Raw genomic sequence first — 15,631 nt, forward strand, 5'->3', positions numbered from 1 at the left:
TGCAACTATTTAGCAGAAATAATTTCAGAGATAAAGGACGAAGACTTTAAGGCACAGAGAATTCATCTAGGCTAAGACATCTACACTGATTAACAATGAAGTGAGCAGAATAAACTAGCTGCAGACAGGGAGAGAACTCACAATTATCAGTAACAAAATAAATAAGCAGATAAATGCAATAATATTTTTAACACAATATTCAATGAAACGATAAAATGAAAAAATAAAATTCAGTACTATCTTACAACACTGCAAGTTTGTATTTATCTTAGCTTGTAATAAAGTTGATGTAGGGTATGCAAAATCCAACCAAACAGCTCAATTATGCAACTATTTAGCAGAAATAATTTCAGAGATAAAAGACTAAGACTTTAAGGCATAGAGAATTCATCTAGACTAAGACTTCTACATCAAATAGCAATGAAGTGAGCAGAACAAACTAACTGCAGACAGGGAGAGAACCACAATTTTCTGTAAACAACTAAATAAGCAGATAAATGCAGTACTATTTTTAACACAATATTCAATGAAACAATAAAAAGAAAAAATAAAATTCAGTACTATCTTATAACACTGCAAGTTTGTACTTATCTCAGTTTATAATTAAGTTGATGTAGGGTATGCAAAAGCTAACCAAACTGCTCAAGAATGCAACAATTCAGCAGAATAATTTCAGAGATAAGGGACTAAGACTTTAAGGCACAGAGAATCCATATAGGCTAAGACTTCTACACTGAATAACAATGAAGAAGAATAAATTAACTGCAGACAGGGAGCAAACTCACAATTTTCAGTAAAGAAATAAATAAGCAGATAAATGTAGTACTATTTTAACACAACATTCAATGAAACAATAAACAGAAAGAATAAAATTCAGTACTATCCTATAACACTGCAAGTTTGTACTTATCTCTGCTTGTAACAAAGTTGATATAGGGTATGTAAAAGCTACCCAAAGAGCTCAAGTATGCAATCATTCAGCAGAAATAATTTGAGAGATAAGGGAGTAAGACTTTATGGTACAGAGAATCCCTCTAGGCTAAGACTTCTACACCAAATAACAAAGAAGTGAGATAAATACAATAACTGTAGACAGGAAAAGGACTCCTCATTTTCAGTACACAAATAAATAAGCAGATAAATGCAGTACTATGTTTAATACAACATTCAATGAAACAATAAACAGAAAAAATAAAATTCAGTACTGTCTTATAACACTGCAACTTTGTATTTGTCTCAGCTTGTAATAAAGTTGATGTAGGGTATGCAAAAGCTAACCAAACAGCTCAACTATGCAACTATTCAGCAAAAATAATTTCAGAGATAAGGGACTAAGACTTTAAGGCACAGTCATTCCCGGTAGGCTAAGACTTTTGCACCGAATAACAATGAAGTGAGAAGAATAAATTAACTGCAGACAGGGAGAGAACTCACAATTTTCAGTAAACAAATAAATAAGCAGATAAATGCAGTACTATTTTTAACACAATATTCAATTAAACAATAAACAGAAAAAATAAAATTCAGTACTATCTTACAACACTGCATGTTTATACTTATCTCAAGTTGTAATAAAGTTGATGTGGGTATGCAAAAGCTAACCAAACAGCTCAATTATGCAACTATTTAGCAGAAATAATTTCAGAGATAAAGGACTAAGACTTTAAGGCACAGATAATTCATCTAGGCTAAGACTTCTACACCGAGTAACAATGAAGTGAGAAGAATAAAATAACTGTAGACAGGAAAAGAACTCATCATTTTCAGTACACAAATAAATAAGCAGATAAATGCAGTACTATATTTAATACAATATTCAATGAAAAAATAAATAGAAAAAATGAAATTCAGCACTATCTTACAGCACTACAAGTTTGTACTTATCTCAGCTTGTAATTAAGTTGATGTAGAGTATGCAAAAGCTAACCAAACAGCTCAATTATGCAACTATTTAGCAGAAATAATTTCAGAGATAAGAGACTAAGACTTTAAGGGACAGAAACCCTCTAGGCTAAGGCTTCTACACCGAATAACAATGAAGTGAGTAGAATAAACTAACTGCAGACAAGGAGAGAACTCACAATTTTCAGTAACCAAATAAGCAGATAAATGCAGTACTATTTTAACACAATATTCAATGAAACAATAAGAAGAAAAAGTTAAAGTCAGTACATTCTTATAACACTACACATTTGCGCTTATCTCAGCTTGTAATTAAGTTGATGTAGGGTATGCAAAAGCTAGCCAAACAGATCAAGTATGCACCTATTCAGCAGAATAATTTCTGAGATAAGGGACTAAGACTTTAAGGCACAGAGAATCCATCTAGGCTAAGACTTCTACACTGAATAACAATGAAGAAAAATAAACTAACTGCCGACAGGGAGCGAACTCACAATTTTCAGTAAACAAACAAATAAGCAGATAAATGCAGTACAATTCTAACACCATATTCAATGAAACAATAAACAGAAAAATTAAAATTCAGTACTATCTTATAACACTGCAAGTTTTCACTTATCTCAGCTTATAATACAGTTGATGTATGGTATGCAAAAGCTAACCAAGCAGCTCAAGTATGCAACTATTCAGCAAAAATTATTTCAGAGGTAAGGGACTAAGACTTTAAGGCACAGAGAATCCCTCTAGACTAAGACTTCTACACTGAATAACAATGAAGTGAGAAGAATAAACTAACTGCAGACATGAAGAGAACTCACCATTTTCAGTAAATAAATAAATAAGCAGATAAATCCAGTGCTTTTTTAACACAACATTCAATGAAACAATGAACAGAAAAATTAAAATTCAGTACTATCTTGTAACACTGCAAGTTTGTACTTATTTCAGCTTGTAATACTAAAATTGATGTAGGGTTTGCAAAAACTAAACAGCTCAAGTATGCAACTATGCAGCAGAAATAATTTCAGAGATAAGGGACTAAGACATTAAGGCACAGAGAATCCCTCTAAGCTAGGACTTCTACACTGAATAACAATGAAGTGAGAAGAATAAACTAACTGCAGACAGAGAGAGAACTCACAATTTTCAGTAAACAAATAAATAAGTAGATAAATGCAGTAATATTTTTAATACACTCAATGAAACAATAAACAGAAAAAATAAAACTCACTACTATCTTACAACACTGCAAGTTTGTATTTATCTCAGCTTGTGAAAAAGTTGATGAAGGGTATGCAAAAGCTAACCATACAGCTCAAGTATGCAACTATTCAGCAGAAATACTTTCAGAGATAAAGGACTAAGACTTTAAGGCACATATAATCCCTCTAGGCTAAGACTTCTACACCAAATAACAATGAAGTGAGAAGAACAAACTAACGGTAGACAGAAAGAAAACTCACCATTTTCAGCAAACAAATAAATAAATAAGCAGATAAATGCAGTACTATTTTTACACAACATTCAATGAAACAATAAACAGAAAAAATAAAATTCAGTACTATCTTATAACACTGCAAGTTTGTACTTATCTCAGCTTGTAATAAAGTGGATGTAGGGTATGCAAAAGCTAACCAAACAGCTCAAATATGCAACTATTCAGCAGAAATAATTTCAGAGATGAGGGACCAAGTCTTTAAGGTACAGAGAATCTCTCTAGGCTAAGACTTCTACACCGAATAACAATGAAGAGAGAAGAACAAACTAACAGCAGACAGGGAGAGAACTTACAATTTTCAGTAAAGAAATAAATAAGCAGATAAATGTAGTACTACTTTTAACACAGCATTCAATGAAACAATAAACAGAAAAAATAAAATTCAGTACTATCCTATAACACTGCAAGCTTGTACTTATCTCAGCTTGTAACAAAGCTGATATAGGGTATGTAAAAGCTAACCAAACAGCTCAAGTATGCAATCATTCAGCAGAAATAATTTGAGAGATAAGGGACTAAGACTTTAAGGTACAGAGAATACCTCAAGGCTAAGACTTCTACACCAAATAACAATGAAGTGTGAAGAATAAACTAACTGGAGACAGGAAGAGAACTCACAATTTTCAGTAAACAAATAAGCAGATAAATGCAGTACTATTTTAACACAATATTCAATGAAACAATAAGCAGAAAAAATAAAATTCAGTACTATCTTATAACACTACAAGTTTGTACTTATCTCAGCTTGTAATTAAGTTGATGTAAAGTATGCAAAAGCTAGCCAAACAGATCAAGTATGCAACTATTCAGCAGAATAATTTCAGAGATAAGGGACTAAGACTTTAAAGCACAGAGAATCCATCTACGCTAAGACTTCTACACTGAATAACAATGAAGAAGAATAAACTTACTGCAGACAGGGAGCGAACTCACACTTTTCAGTAAACAAATAAATAAGCAGATAAATGCAGTACTATTTTTAACACAATATTCAATGAAACAATAAACAGAAAAAATAAGACTCAGTACTATCTTATACACTGCAAGTTTGTACTTATTTGAGCTTGTAATAAAGTTGATGTAGGGTTTGGAAAAGCTAACCAAACAGCTCAAGTATGCAGCTATTCAGCAGAAATATTTTCAGAGATAAGGGACTAAGATGTTAAGGCACAGAGTATCTCTCTAGGCTAAGACTTCTACACCGAATAACAATGAAGTGAGAAGAATAAAGGAACTGCAGACAGGAAAAGAACACACCATTTTCAGTAAACAAATAAATAAGCAGATAAATGCAGTATTATTTTTAAAACAATATTCAATGAACAATAAACAGAAAAAAATAAAATGCAGTACTATCTTATAACACTGCAAGTTTGTACTTATCTCAGCTGGTAATAAAGATGATGTAGGGTATGCAAAAACTAACCAAACAGCTCAAGTATGCAACTATTTAGCAGAAATAATTTCAGAAATAAGGGACCAAGACTTTAAGGCACAGAGAATCCCTGTAGGCTAAGACTTCTACACCGAATAACAATGAAGAGAGAAGAACAAACTAACAGCAGACAGGGAGAAAACTCCCAATTATCAGTAACTAAATAAATAAGCAGAAAATGCATTACTATGTTTAATACAACGTTCAATGAAACAATAAACAGAAAAAATAAAACTCAGTACTATCTTACAACACTGCAAGTTTGTACTTATCTCAGCTTGTAATAAAGTTGATGTACGGAATGCAAAAGCTAACCAAACTGCTCAAGTATGCAAGTATTCAGCAGAAATAATTTCAGAGATAAGGGGCTAAGACATTAAGCCACAGAGAATCTCTCTAGGTGAAGACTTCTACACCAAATAACAATGAAGTGAGAAGAATAAACTAACTGCAGACAGGAAGAGAACTCACAATTATCAGTAACTAAATAAATAAGCAGATAAATGCAGTACTATTTTTAACACAATATTCAATGAAACGATAAACAGAAAAAAATAAAATTCAGTACTATCTTGTATCACTGCAAGTTTGTATTTATCACAGCTTGTAATAAAGTTGATGTAGGGTATGCAAAAGCTAACCAAACAGCTCAAGTATGCAACTATTCAGCAGAAATAATTTCAGAGATAAGGGACTAAGACTTTAAGGCACAGACATTCCCTCTAGGCTAAGACTTTTGCACCAAATAACAATGAAGTGAGAAGAATAAATTAACTGCAGACAGGGAGAGAACTCACAATTTTCAGTAAACAAATAAATAGGCAGATAAATGCAGTACTATTTTTAACACAATATTCAATGAAACAATAAACAGAATAAAAATTCAGTACTATCTTACAACACTGCAAGTTTGTACGTATCTTAGCTTGAGTTGTAATAAAGTTGATGTAGGCTATGCAAAAGCTAACCAAACAGCTCAATTATGCAACTATTTAGCAGAAATAATTTCAGAGATAAAGGACTAAGACTTTAAGGCACATAACATCCCTCTAGGCTAAGACTTCTACACAGAATAACAATGAAGTGAGAAGAATAAACTAACTGTAGACAGAAAGAAAACTCAACATTTCCAGTAAACAAATAAATAAGCAGATAAATGCAGTACTATTTTTACACAACATTCAATGAAACAATAAACAGAAAAAATAAAATTCAGTACTATCTTATAACACTGCAAGTTTGTACTTATCTCAGCTTGTAATAAAGTTGATGTAGGGTATGCTAAAGCTAACCAACCAGCTCAAGTATGCAACTATTCAGCAGAAATAATTTCAGAGATGAGGGACCAAGTCTTTAAGGCACAGAGAATCTCTCTAGGCTAAGACTTCTACACCGAATAACAATGAAGAGAGAAGAACAAACTAACAGCAGACAGGGAGAGAACTTACAATTTTCGGTAAAGAAATAAATAAGCAGATAAATGTAGTACTACTTTTAACACATCATTCAATGAAACAATAAACAGAAAAAATAAAATTCAGTACTATCCTATAACACTGCAAGTTTGTACTTATCTCAGCTTGTAACAAAGTTGATATGGGGTATGTAAAAGCTAACCAAAGAGCTCAAGTATGCAATCATTCAGCAGAAATAATTTGAGAGATAAGGGACTAAGAATTTAAGGTACAGAGAATCCCTCAAGGCTAAGACTTCTACACCAAATAACAATGAAGTGTGAAGAATAAACTAACTGGAGACAGGGAGAGAACTCACAATTTTCAGTAAACAAATAAGCAGATAAATGCAGTACTATTTTAACACAATATTCAATGAAACAATAAGCAGACAAAATAAAATTCAGTACTATCTTATAACACTAAAAGTTTATATTATCTCAGCTTGTAATTAAGTTGATGTAGGGTATGCAAAAGCTAGCCAAACAGATCAAGTATGCAACTATTCAGCAGAATAATTTCAGAGATAAGGGACTAAGACTTTAAGGCACAGAGAATCCATCTATGCTAAGACTTCTACACTGAATAACAACGAAGAAGAATAAACTAACTGCAGACAGGGAGCAAACACACAATTTTTAGTAAACAAATAAATAAGCAGATAAATGCAGTACTATTTTTAACACAATATTCAATGAAACAATAAACAGAAAAAATAAAACTCAGTACTATCTTATAACACTGCAAGTTTGTACTTATTTCGGCTTGTAATAAAGTTGATGTAGGGTTTGGAAAAGCTAACCAAACAGCTCAAGTATGCAGCTATTCAGCAGAAATATTTTCAGAGATAAGGGACTAAGATGTTAAGGCACATAGTATCTCTCTAGGCTAAGACTTCTACACCGAATAACAATGAAGTGAGAAAAATAAAGTAACTCCAGACAGGAAAAGAACACACAATTTTCAGTAAACAAATAAATAAGCAGATAAATGCAGTACTATTTTTAACACAATATTCAATGAAACAATAAACAGAAAAAATAAAATTCAGTACTGTCTTATAACACTGCAAGTTTATATTTATCTCAGCTTGTAATAAAGTTGATGTAGGGTATGCAAAAGCTAACCAAACAGCTCAAGTATGCAACTATTCAGCAGAAATAATTTCAGAGATAAGGGACTAAGACTTTAAGGCACAGACATTCCCTCTAGGCTAAGACTTTTGCACCAAATAACAATGAAGTGAGAAGAATAAATTAACTGCAGACAGGGAGAGAACTCACAATTTTCAGTAAACAAATAAATAGGCAGATAAATGCAGTACTATTTTTAACACAATATTCAATGAAACAATAAACAGAAAAGATAAAATTCAGTACTATCTTACAACACTGCAAGTTTGTACGTATCTTAGCTTGAGTTGTAATAAAGTTGATGTAGGCTATGCAAAAGCTAACCAAACAGCTCAATTATGCAACTATTCAGCAGAAATAATTTCAGAGATAAAGGACTAAGACTTTAAGGCACATAACATCCCTCTAGGCTAAGACTTCTACAATGAATAACAATGAAGTAAGAAGAATAAACTAACTGCAGACAGGAAAAGAACTCACCATTGTCAGTAAACAAATAAATAAACAGATAAATGCAGTAGTATTTTTAAAACAATATTCAATGAACAATAAACAGAAAAATTAAAATTCAGTACTATCTTATAACACTGCAAGTTTGTACTTATCTCAGCTTGTAATAAAGTTGATGTAGGGTATGCAAAAGTTAACCAAATAGCTCAAGTATACAACTATTCAGCAGAAATAATTTCAGAGATAAGGGGCCAAGACTTTAAGGCACAGAGAATCCCTCTAGGCTACGACTTCTACACCGAATAACAATGAAGAGAGAAGAACAAACTAACAGCAGACAGGGAGAGAACTTACAATTTTCAGTAAAGAAATAAATAAGCAGATAAATGCAGTACTATTTTTAACACAACATTCAATGAAACAATAAACAGAAAAAAAAATTCAGTACTATCCTGTAACACTGCAAGTTTGTACTTATCTCAGCTTGTAACAAAGTTGATGTAGGGTATGTAAAAGCTAACCAAAGTATGCAATCATTCAGCAGAAATAATTTAAGAGAAAAGGGACTAAGACTTTAAGGTACAGAGAATCCCTCAAGGCTAAGACTTCTACACCGAATAACAATGAAGTGAGAAGAATAAACTAACTGGAGACAGGGAGATAACTCACAATTTTCAGTAAACAAATAATAAAATAAATGCAGTACTATTTTAACACAATATTCAATGAAATAATAAGCAGAAAAAATAAAATTCAGTACTATCTTATAACACTACAAGTTTGTGCTTATCTCTGCTTGTAATTAAGTTGATGTAGGGTATGCAAAAGCTAGCCAAATAGATCAAGTATGCAACTATTCAGCAAAATAATTTCAGAGATAAGGGGCTAAGACTTTAAGGCACAGAGAATCCATCTAGGCTAAGACTTCTACACTGAATAACAATGAGGAAGAATAAACTAACTGCAGAAAGGGAGTGAACTCACAATTTTCAGTAAACAAATAAATAAGCAGATAAATGCAGTACTATTTTTAATAGAATATTCAATGAAACAATAAACAGAAAAATAAAACTCAGTACTATCTTATAACACTGCAAGTTTGTACTTATTTCAGCTTGTAATAAAGTTGATGTAGGGTTTGAAAAAGCTAACCAAACAGCTCAAGTATGCAACTATTCACCAGAAATATTTTCAGAGATAAGGGACAAAGATGTTAAGGCACAGAGTATCTCTCTAGGCTAAGACTTCTACACCAAATAACAATGAAGTGAGAAAAATAAAGTAACTGCAGACAGGAAGAGAACTCACCATTTTCAGTAAACAAATAAGCAGATAAATGCAGTACTATTTTTAACACAATATTCAATGAAACAATAAACAGAAAAGATAAAATTCAGTACTGTCTTATAACACTGCAAGTTTGTATTTATCTCAGCTTTTAATAAAGTTGATTTAGGGTATGCAAAAGCTAACCAAACAGCTCAGGTATGCAACTATTCAGCAGAAATAATTTCAGAGATAAGGGACTAAGACTTTAAGGCACAGAGAATCCCTCTAGGCTAACACTTCTACAATGAATAACAATGAAGTGAGAAGAATAAACTAACTGCAGACAGGAAAAGAACTCACCATTTTCAGTAAACAAATAAATAAGCAGATAAATGCAGTACTATGTTTAATACAACATTCAATGAAACAATAAACTGAAAAAATAAAACTCAGTACTATCTTATAACACTGCAAGTTTGTACTTATTTTGGCTTGTAATAAAGTTGATGTAGGGTTTGAAAATGTGAACCAAACAGCTCAAGTATGCAACTATTCAGCAGAAATATTTTCAGAGATAAGAGACTAAGATGTTAAGGCACAGAGTATCCCTCTAGGCTAAGACTTCTACACGGAATAACAATGAAGTGAGAAGAATAAACTAACTGCAGACAGGGAGAGAACTCACAATTAACAGTAAGTAATTAAATGCAGATGAATGCAGTACTATTTTTAACACAATATTCAATGAAACGATAAACAGAAAAAAATAAAATTCAGTACTATCTTGTATCACTGCAAGTTTGTACTTATTGCAACTTGTAATAAAGTTGATGTAGGGTATGCAAAAGCAAACCAAACAGCTCAAGTATGCAACTATTCAGCAGAAATAATTTCAGAGATAAGGGAGTAAGACTTTAAGGCACAGACATTCCCTCTAGGCTAAGGCATTTTCACCGAATAACAATGAAGGGAGAAGAATAAATTAACTGCAGACACGGAGAGAACTCACAATTTTCAGTAAACAAATAAATAAGCAGATAAATGCAGTACTATTTTTAACACAATATTCAATGAAACAATAAACAGAAAAAATAAAATTCAGTACTATCTTACAACACTGCAAGTTTGTACTTATCTCAAGTTGTAATAAAGTTGATGAGGATATGCAAAAGCTAACCAAACAGCTCAATTATGCAACTATTTAGCAGAAATAATTTCAGAGATAAAGGACTAAGACTTTAAGGCACAGATAATTCATCTAAGCTAAGACTTCTACACCGAGTAACAATAAAGTGAGCACAATAAACTAACTGCAGGCAGGGAGAGAACCAGAATTTTCAGTAAACAAATAAATAAGCAGATAAATGCACTACTATATTTAACACAATATTCAATGAAAAAATAAAAAGAAAAAATGAAATTCAGTACTATCTTATAACACTGCAAGTTTGTACTTATCTCAGCTTGTAAGTAAGTTGATGTAGGGTATGCAAAAGCTAACCAAACAGCTCAAGAATGCAACAATTCAGCAGAATAATTTCAGAGATAAGGGGCTAAGACTTTAAGGCACAGAGAATCCATATAGGCTAAGACTTCTACACTGAATAACAATGAAGAAGAATAAATTAAATGCAGACAAGGAGCAAACTCACAATTTTCAATAAACAAATAAATAAGCAGATAAATGCAGTACTATATTTAACACAACATTCAATGAAACAATAAACAGAAAAAATAAAATTCAGTACTATCTTACAACACTGCAAGTTTGTACTTATCTCAGCTTGTAATAAAGTTGATGTAGGGTATGCAAAAGCTAACCAAACAGCACAAGTATGCAGCTATTCAGCAGAAATAATTTCAGAGATAAGGGACTAAGACTTTAAGGCACAGAGAATCCATCTAGGCTAAGACTTCTACACTGAATAACAATGAAGAAGTATAAACTAACTGCAGACAGGGAGCGAACTCACAATTTTCAGTAAACAAACAAATAAGCAGATAAATGCAGTAAAATTTTAACACCATATTCAATGAAACAATAAACAGAAAAAAATAAAACTCAGTACTATCTTATAACACTGCAAGTTTGTACTTATTTTGGCTTATAATAAAGTTGATGTAGGGTTTGAAAAAGCTAACCAAACAGCTCAAGTATGCAGCTATTCAGCAGAAATATTTTCAGAGATAAGGGACTAAGACGTTAAGGCACAGAGTATCCCTCTAGGCTAAGACTTCCACACTGAATAACAATGAAGTGAGAAGAATAAACTAACTGCAGACAGGAAGAGAACTCACCATTTTCAGTAAACAAATAGGCAGATAAATGCAGTACTATTTTTAACACAATATTCAATGAAACAATAAAGAGAAAAAATAAAATTCAGTACTGTCTTATAACACTGCAAGTTTGTATTTATCTCAGCTTGTAATAAAGTTGATGTAGGGTATGCAAAAGCTAAGCAAGCAGCTCAAGTATGCAACTATTCAGCAGGAATAATTTCAGAGATAAGGGACTAAGATTTTAAGGCACAGAGAATCCCTCTAGGCTAAGACTTTTAAACAAATAATGAAGTTAGAACAATAAACTAAATGCAGACAGGTAAAGAACTCACCATTTTCAGTAAACAAATAAATAAGCAGATAAATGCAGTACTATGTTTAATACAACATTCAATGAAACAATAAACAGAAAAATAAAAATTCAGTACTATCTTATAACACTGCAAGTTTTCACTTATCTCGGCTTAAAATACAGTTGATGTATGGTATGCAAAAGCTAACCAAGCAGCTCAAGTATGCAACTATTCAGCAAAAATTATTTCAGATGTAAGGGACTAAGACTTTAAGGCACAGAGAATCCCTCTAGAGTAAGACTTCTACACCGAATAACAATGAAGTGAGAAGAATAAACTAACTGCAGACATGAAGAGAACTCGCCATTTTCAGTAAATAAATAAATAAGCAGATAAATCCAGTACTTTTTAAACACAACATTAAATGAAACAATAAACAGAAAAATTAAAATTCAGTACTATCTTGTAACACTGCAAGTTTGTACTTATTTCAGCTTGTAATAATAAAATTGATGTACGGTTTGCAAAAGCTAACCAAACAGCTCAAGTATGCAGCTATTCAGCAGAAATATTTTCAGAGATAAGGGACTAAGATGTTAAGGCACAGAGAATCTCTCTAGGCTAAGACTTCTACACCGAATAACAATGAAGAGAGAAGAACAAACTATTAGCAGACAGGGAGAGAACTTACAATTTTCAGTAAAGAAATAAATAAGCAGATAAATGTAGTACTACTTTTAACACAACATTCAATGAAACAATAAACAGAAAAAATAAAATTCAGTACTATCCTGTAACACTGCAAGTTTGTACTTATCTCAGCTTGTAACAAAGTTGATATAGGGTATGTAAAAGCTAACCAAAGAGCTCAAGTATGCAATCATTCAGTAGAAATAATTTGAGAGCTAAGGGACTAAGACTTTAAGGTACAGAGAATCCCTCAAGGCTAAGACTTCTACACTGAATAACAATGAAGTGTGAAGAATAAACTAACTGGAGACAGGGAGAGAACTCACAATTTTCAGTAAACAAATAAGCAGATAAATGCAGTACTATTTTAACACAATATTCAATGAAACAATAAGCAGAAAAAATAAAATTCAGTACTATCTTATAACACTACAACTTTGTACTTATCTCAGCTTGCAATTAAGTTGATGTAGGGTATGCAAAAGCTAGCCATACAGATCACGTATGCAACTATTCAGCAGAATAATTTCAGAGATAAGGGACTAAGACTTTAAGGCACAGAGAACCCATCTACGCTAAGACTTCTACACTGAATAACAATGAAGAAGAATAAACTAACTGCAGACAGGGAGCAAACTCACAATTTTCAGTAAACAAATAAGCAGATAAATGCAGTACTATTTTAACACAATATTCAATGAAACAATAAGCAGAAACAATAAAATTCAGTACTATCTTATAACACTACAAGTTTGTACTTATCTCAGCTTGCAATTAAGTTGATGTAGGGTATGCAAAAGCTAGCCAAACAGATCAAGTATGCAACTATTCAGCAGAATAATTTCAGAGATAAGGGACTAAGACTTTAAGGTGCAGAGAATCAATCTACGCTAAGACTTCTACACTGAATAACAATGAAGAAGAATAAACTAACTGCAGACAGGGAGCAAACTCACAATTTTCAGTAAACGAATAAGCAGATAAATGCAGTACTATTTTAACACAATATTCAATGAAACAATAAGCAGAAAAAATAAAATTCAGTACTATCTTATAACACTACAAGTTTGTACTTATCTCAGCTTGTAATTAAGTTGATGTAGGGTATGCAAACGCTAGCCAAACAGATCAAGTATGCAACTATTCAGTAGAATAATTTCAGAGATAAGGGACTAAGACTTTAAGGCACAGAGAATCCATCTACGCTAAGACTTCTACACTGAATAACAATGAAGAAGAATAAACTAACTGCAGACAGGGAGCGAACTCACAATTTTCAGTAAACAAATAAATAAGCAGATAAATACAGTACTATTTTTAACACAATATTCAATGAAACAATAAACAGAAAAAAATAAAACTCAGTACTATCTTATAACACTGCAGGTTTGTACTTATTTCGGCTTGTAATAAAGTTGATGTAGGGTTTGGAAAAGCTAACCAAACAGCTCAAGTGTGCAGCTATTCAGCAGAAATATTTTCAGAGATAAGGGACTAAGATGTTAAGGCACAGAGTATCTCTAGGATAAGACTTCTACACTGAATAACAATGAAGGGAGAAGAATAAACTAGCTGCAGACAGGAAAAGAACTCACAATTTTCAGTAAACAAATAAATAAGTAGATAAATGCAGTACTATTTTTAAAACAATATTCAATGAACAATAAACAGAAAAAAATAAAATGCAGTACTATCTTATAACACTGCAAGTTTGTACTTATCTCAGCTTGTAATAAAGATGATGTAGGGTATGCAAAAGCTAACCAAACAGATCAAGAATGCAACTATTCAGCAGAAATAAATTCAGAGATAAGGGGCCAAGACTTTAAGGCACAGAGAATCCCTTTAGGCTAAGACTTCTACACTGAATAACAATGAAGAGAGAAGAACAAACTAACAGCAGACAGGGAGAGAACTCACAATTATCAGTAACTAAATAAATAAGCAGGAAATGCAGTACTATGTTTAATACAACATTCAATGAAACAATAAACAGAAAAAATAAAACTCAGTACTATCTTATAACACTGCAAGTTTGTACTTATCTCAGCTTGTAATAAAGTTGATGTATGGAATGCAAAAGCTAACCAAACCGCTCAAGTATGCAAGTATTCAGCAGAAATAATTTCAGAGATAAGGGGCTCAAACATTAAGGCACAGAGAATCCCTCTAGGCGAAGACTTCTACACCGAATAACAATGATGTGAGAAGAATAAGCTAACTGCAGACAGGGAGAGAACTCACAATTATCAGTAACTAAATAAATAAGCAGATAAATACGGTACTATTTTTAACACAATATTCAAAGAAACGATAAACAGAAAAAAATAAAATTCAGTACTATCTTGTATCACTGCAAGTTTGTATTTATCACAGCTTGTAATAAAGTTGATGTAGGGTATGCAAAAGCTAACCAAACAGCTCAAGTATGCAACTATTCAGCAGAAATAATTTCAGAGATAAGGGACTAAGACTTTAAGGCACAGACATTCCCTCTAGGCTAAGACTTTTGCACCAAATAACAATGAAGTGAGAAGAATAAATTAACTGCAGACAGGGAGAGAACTCACAATTTTCAGTAAACAAATAAATAAGCAGATAAATGCAGTACTATTTTTAACACAATATTCAATGAAACAATAAGCAGAAAAAATAAAATTCAGTACTATCTTACAACACTACAAGTTTGTACTTATCTCAGCTTGTAATTAAGTTGATGTAGGGTATGCAAACGCTAGCCAAACAGATCAAGTATGCAACTATTCAGTAGAATAATTTCAGAGATAAGGGACTAAGACTTTAAGGCACAGAGAATCCATCTACGCTAAGACTTCTACACTGAATAACAATGAAGAAGAATAAACTAACTGCAGACAGGGAGCGAACTCACAATTTTCAGTAAACAAATAAATAAGCAGATAAATACAGTACTATTTTTAACACAATATTCAATGAAACAATAAACAGAAAAAAATAAAACTCAGTACTATCTTATAACACTGCAGGTTTGTACTTATTTCGGCTTGTAATAAAGTTGATGTAGGGTTTGGAAAAGCTAACCAAACAGCTCAAGTGTGCAGCTATTCAGCAGAAATATTTTCAGAGATAAGGGACTAAGATGTTAAGGCACAGAGTATCTCTCTAGGCTAAGACTTCTACACTGAATACCAATGAAGTGAGAAGAAAAAAGTAACTGCAGACAGGAAAAGAACTCACAATTTTCA

This window comes from Protopterus annectens, chromosome 12.part0 (genome assembly GCF_019279795.1).
Source record: "Protopterus annectens isolate FY-2018-M chromosome 12.part0, PAN1.0, whole genome shotgun sequence".
Lineage (NCBI taxonomy): Eukaryota > Metazoa > Chordata > Ceratodontiformes > Protopteridae > Protopterus > Protopterus annectens.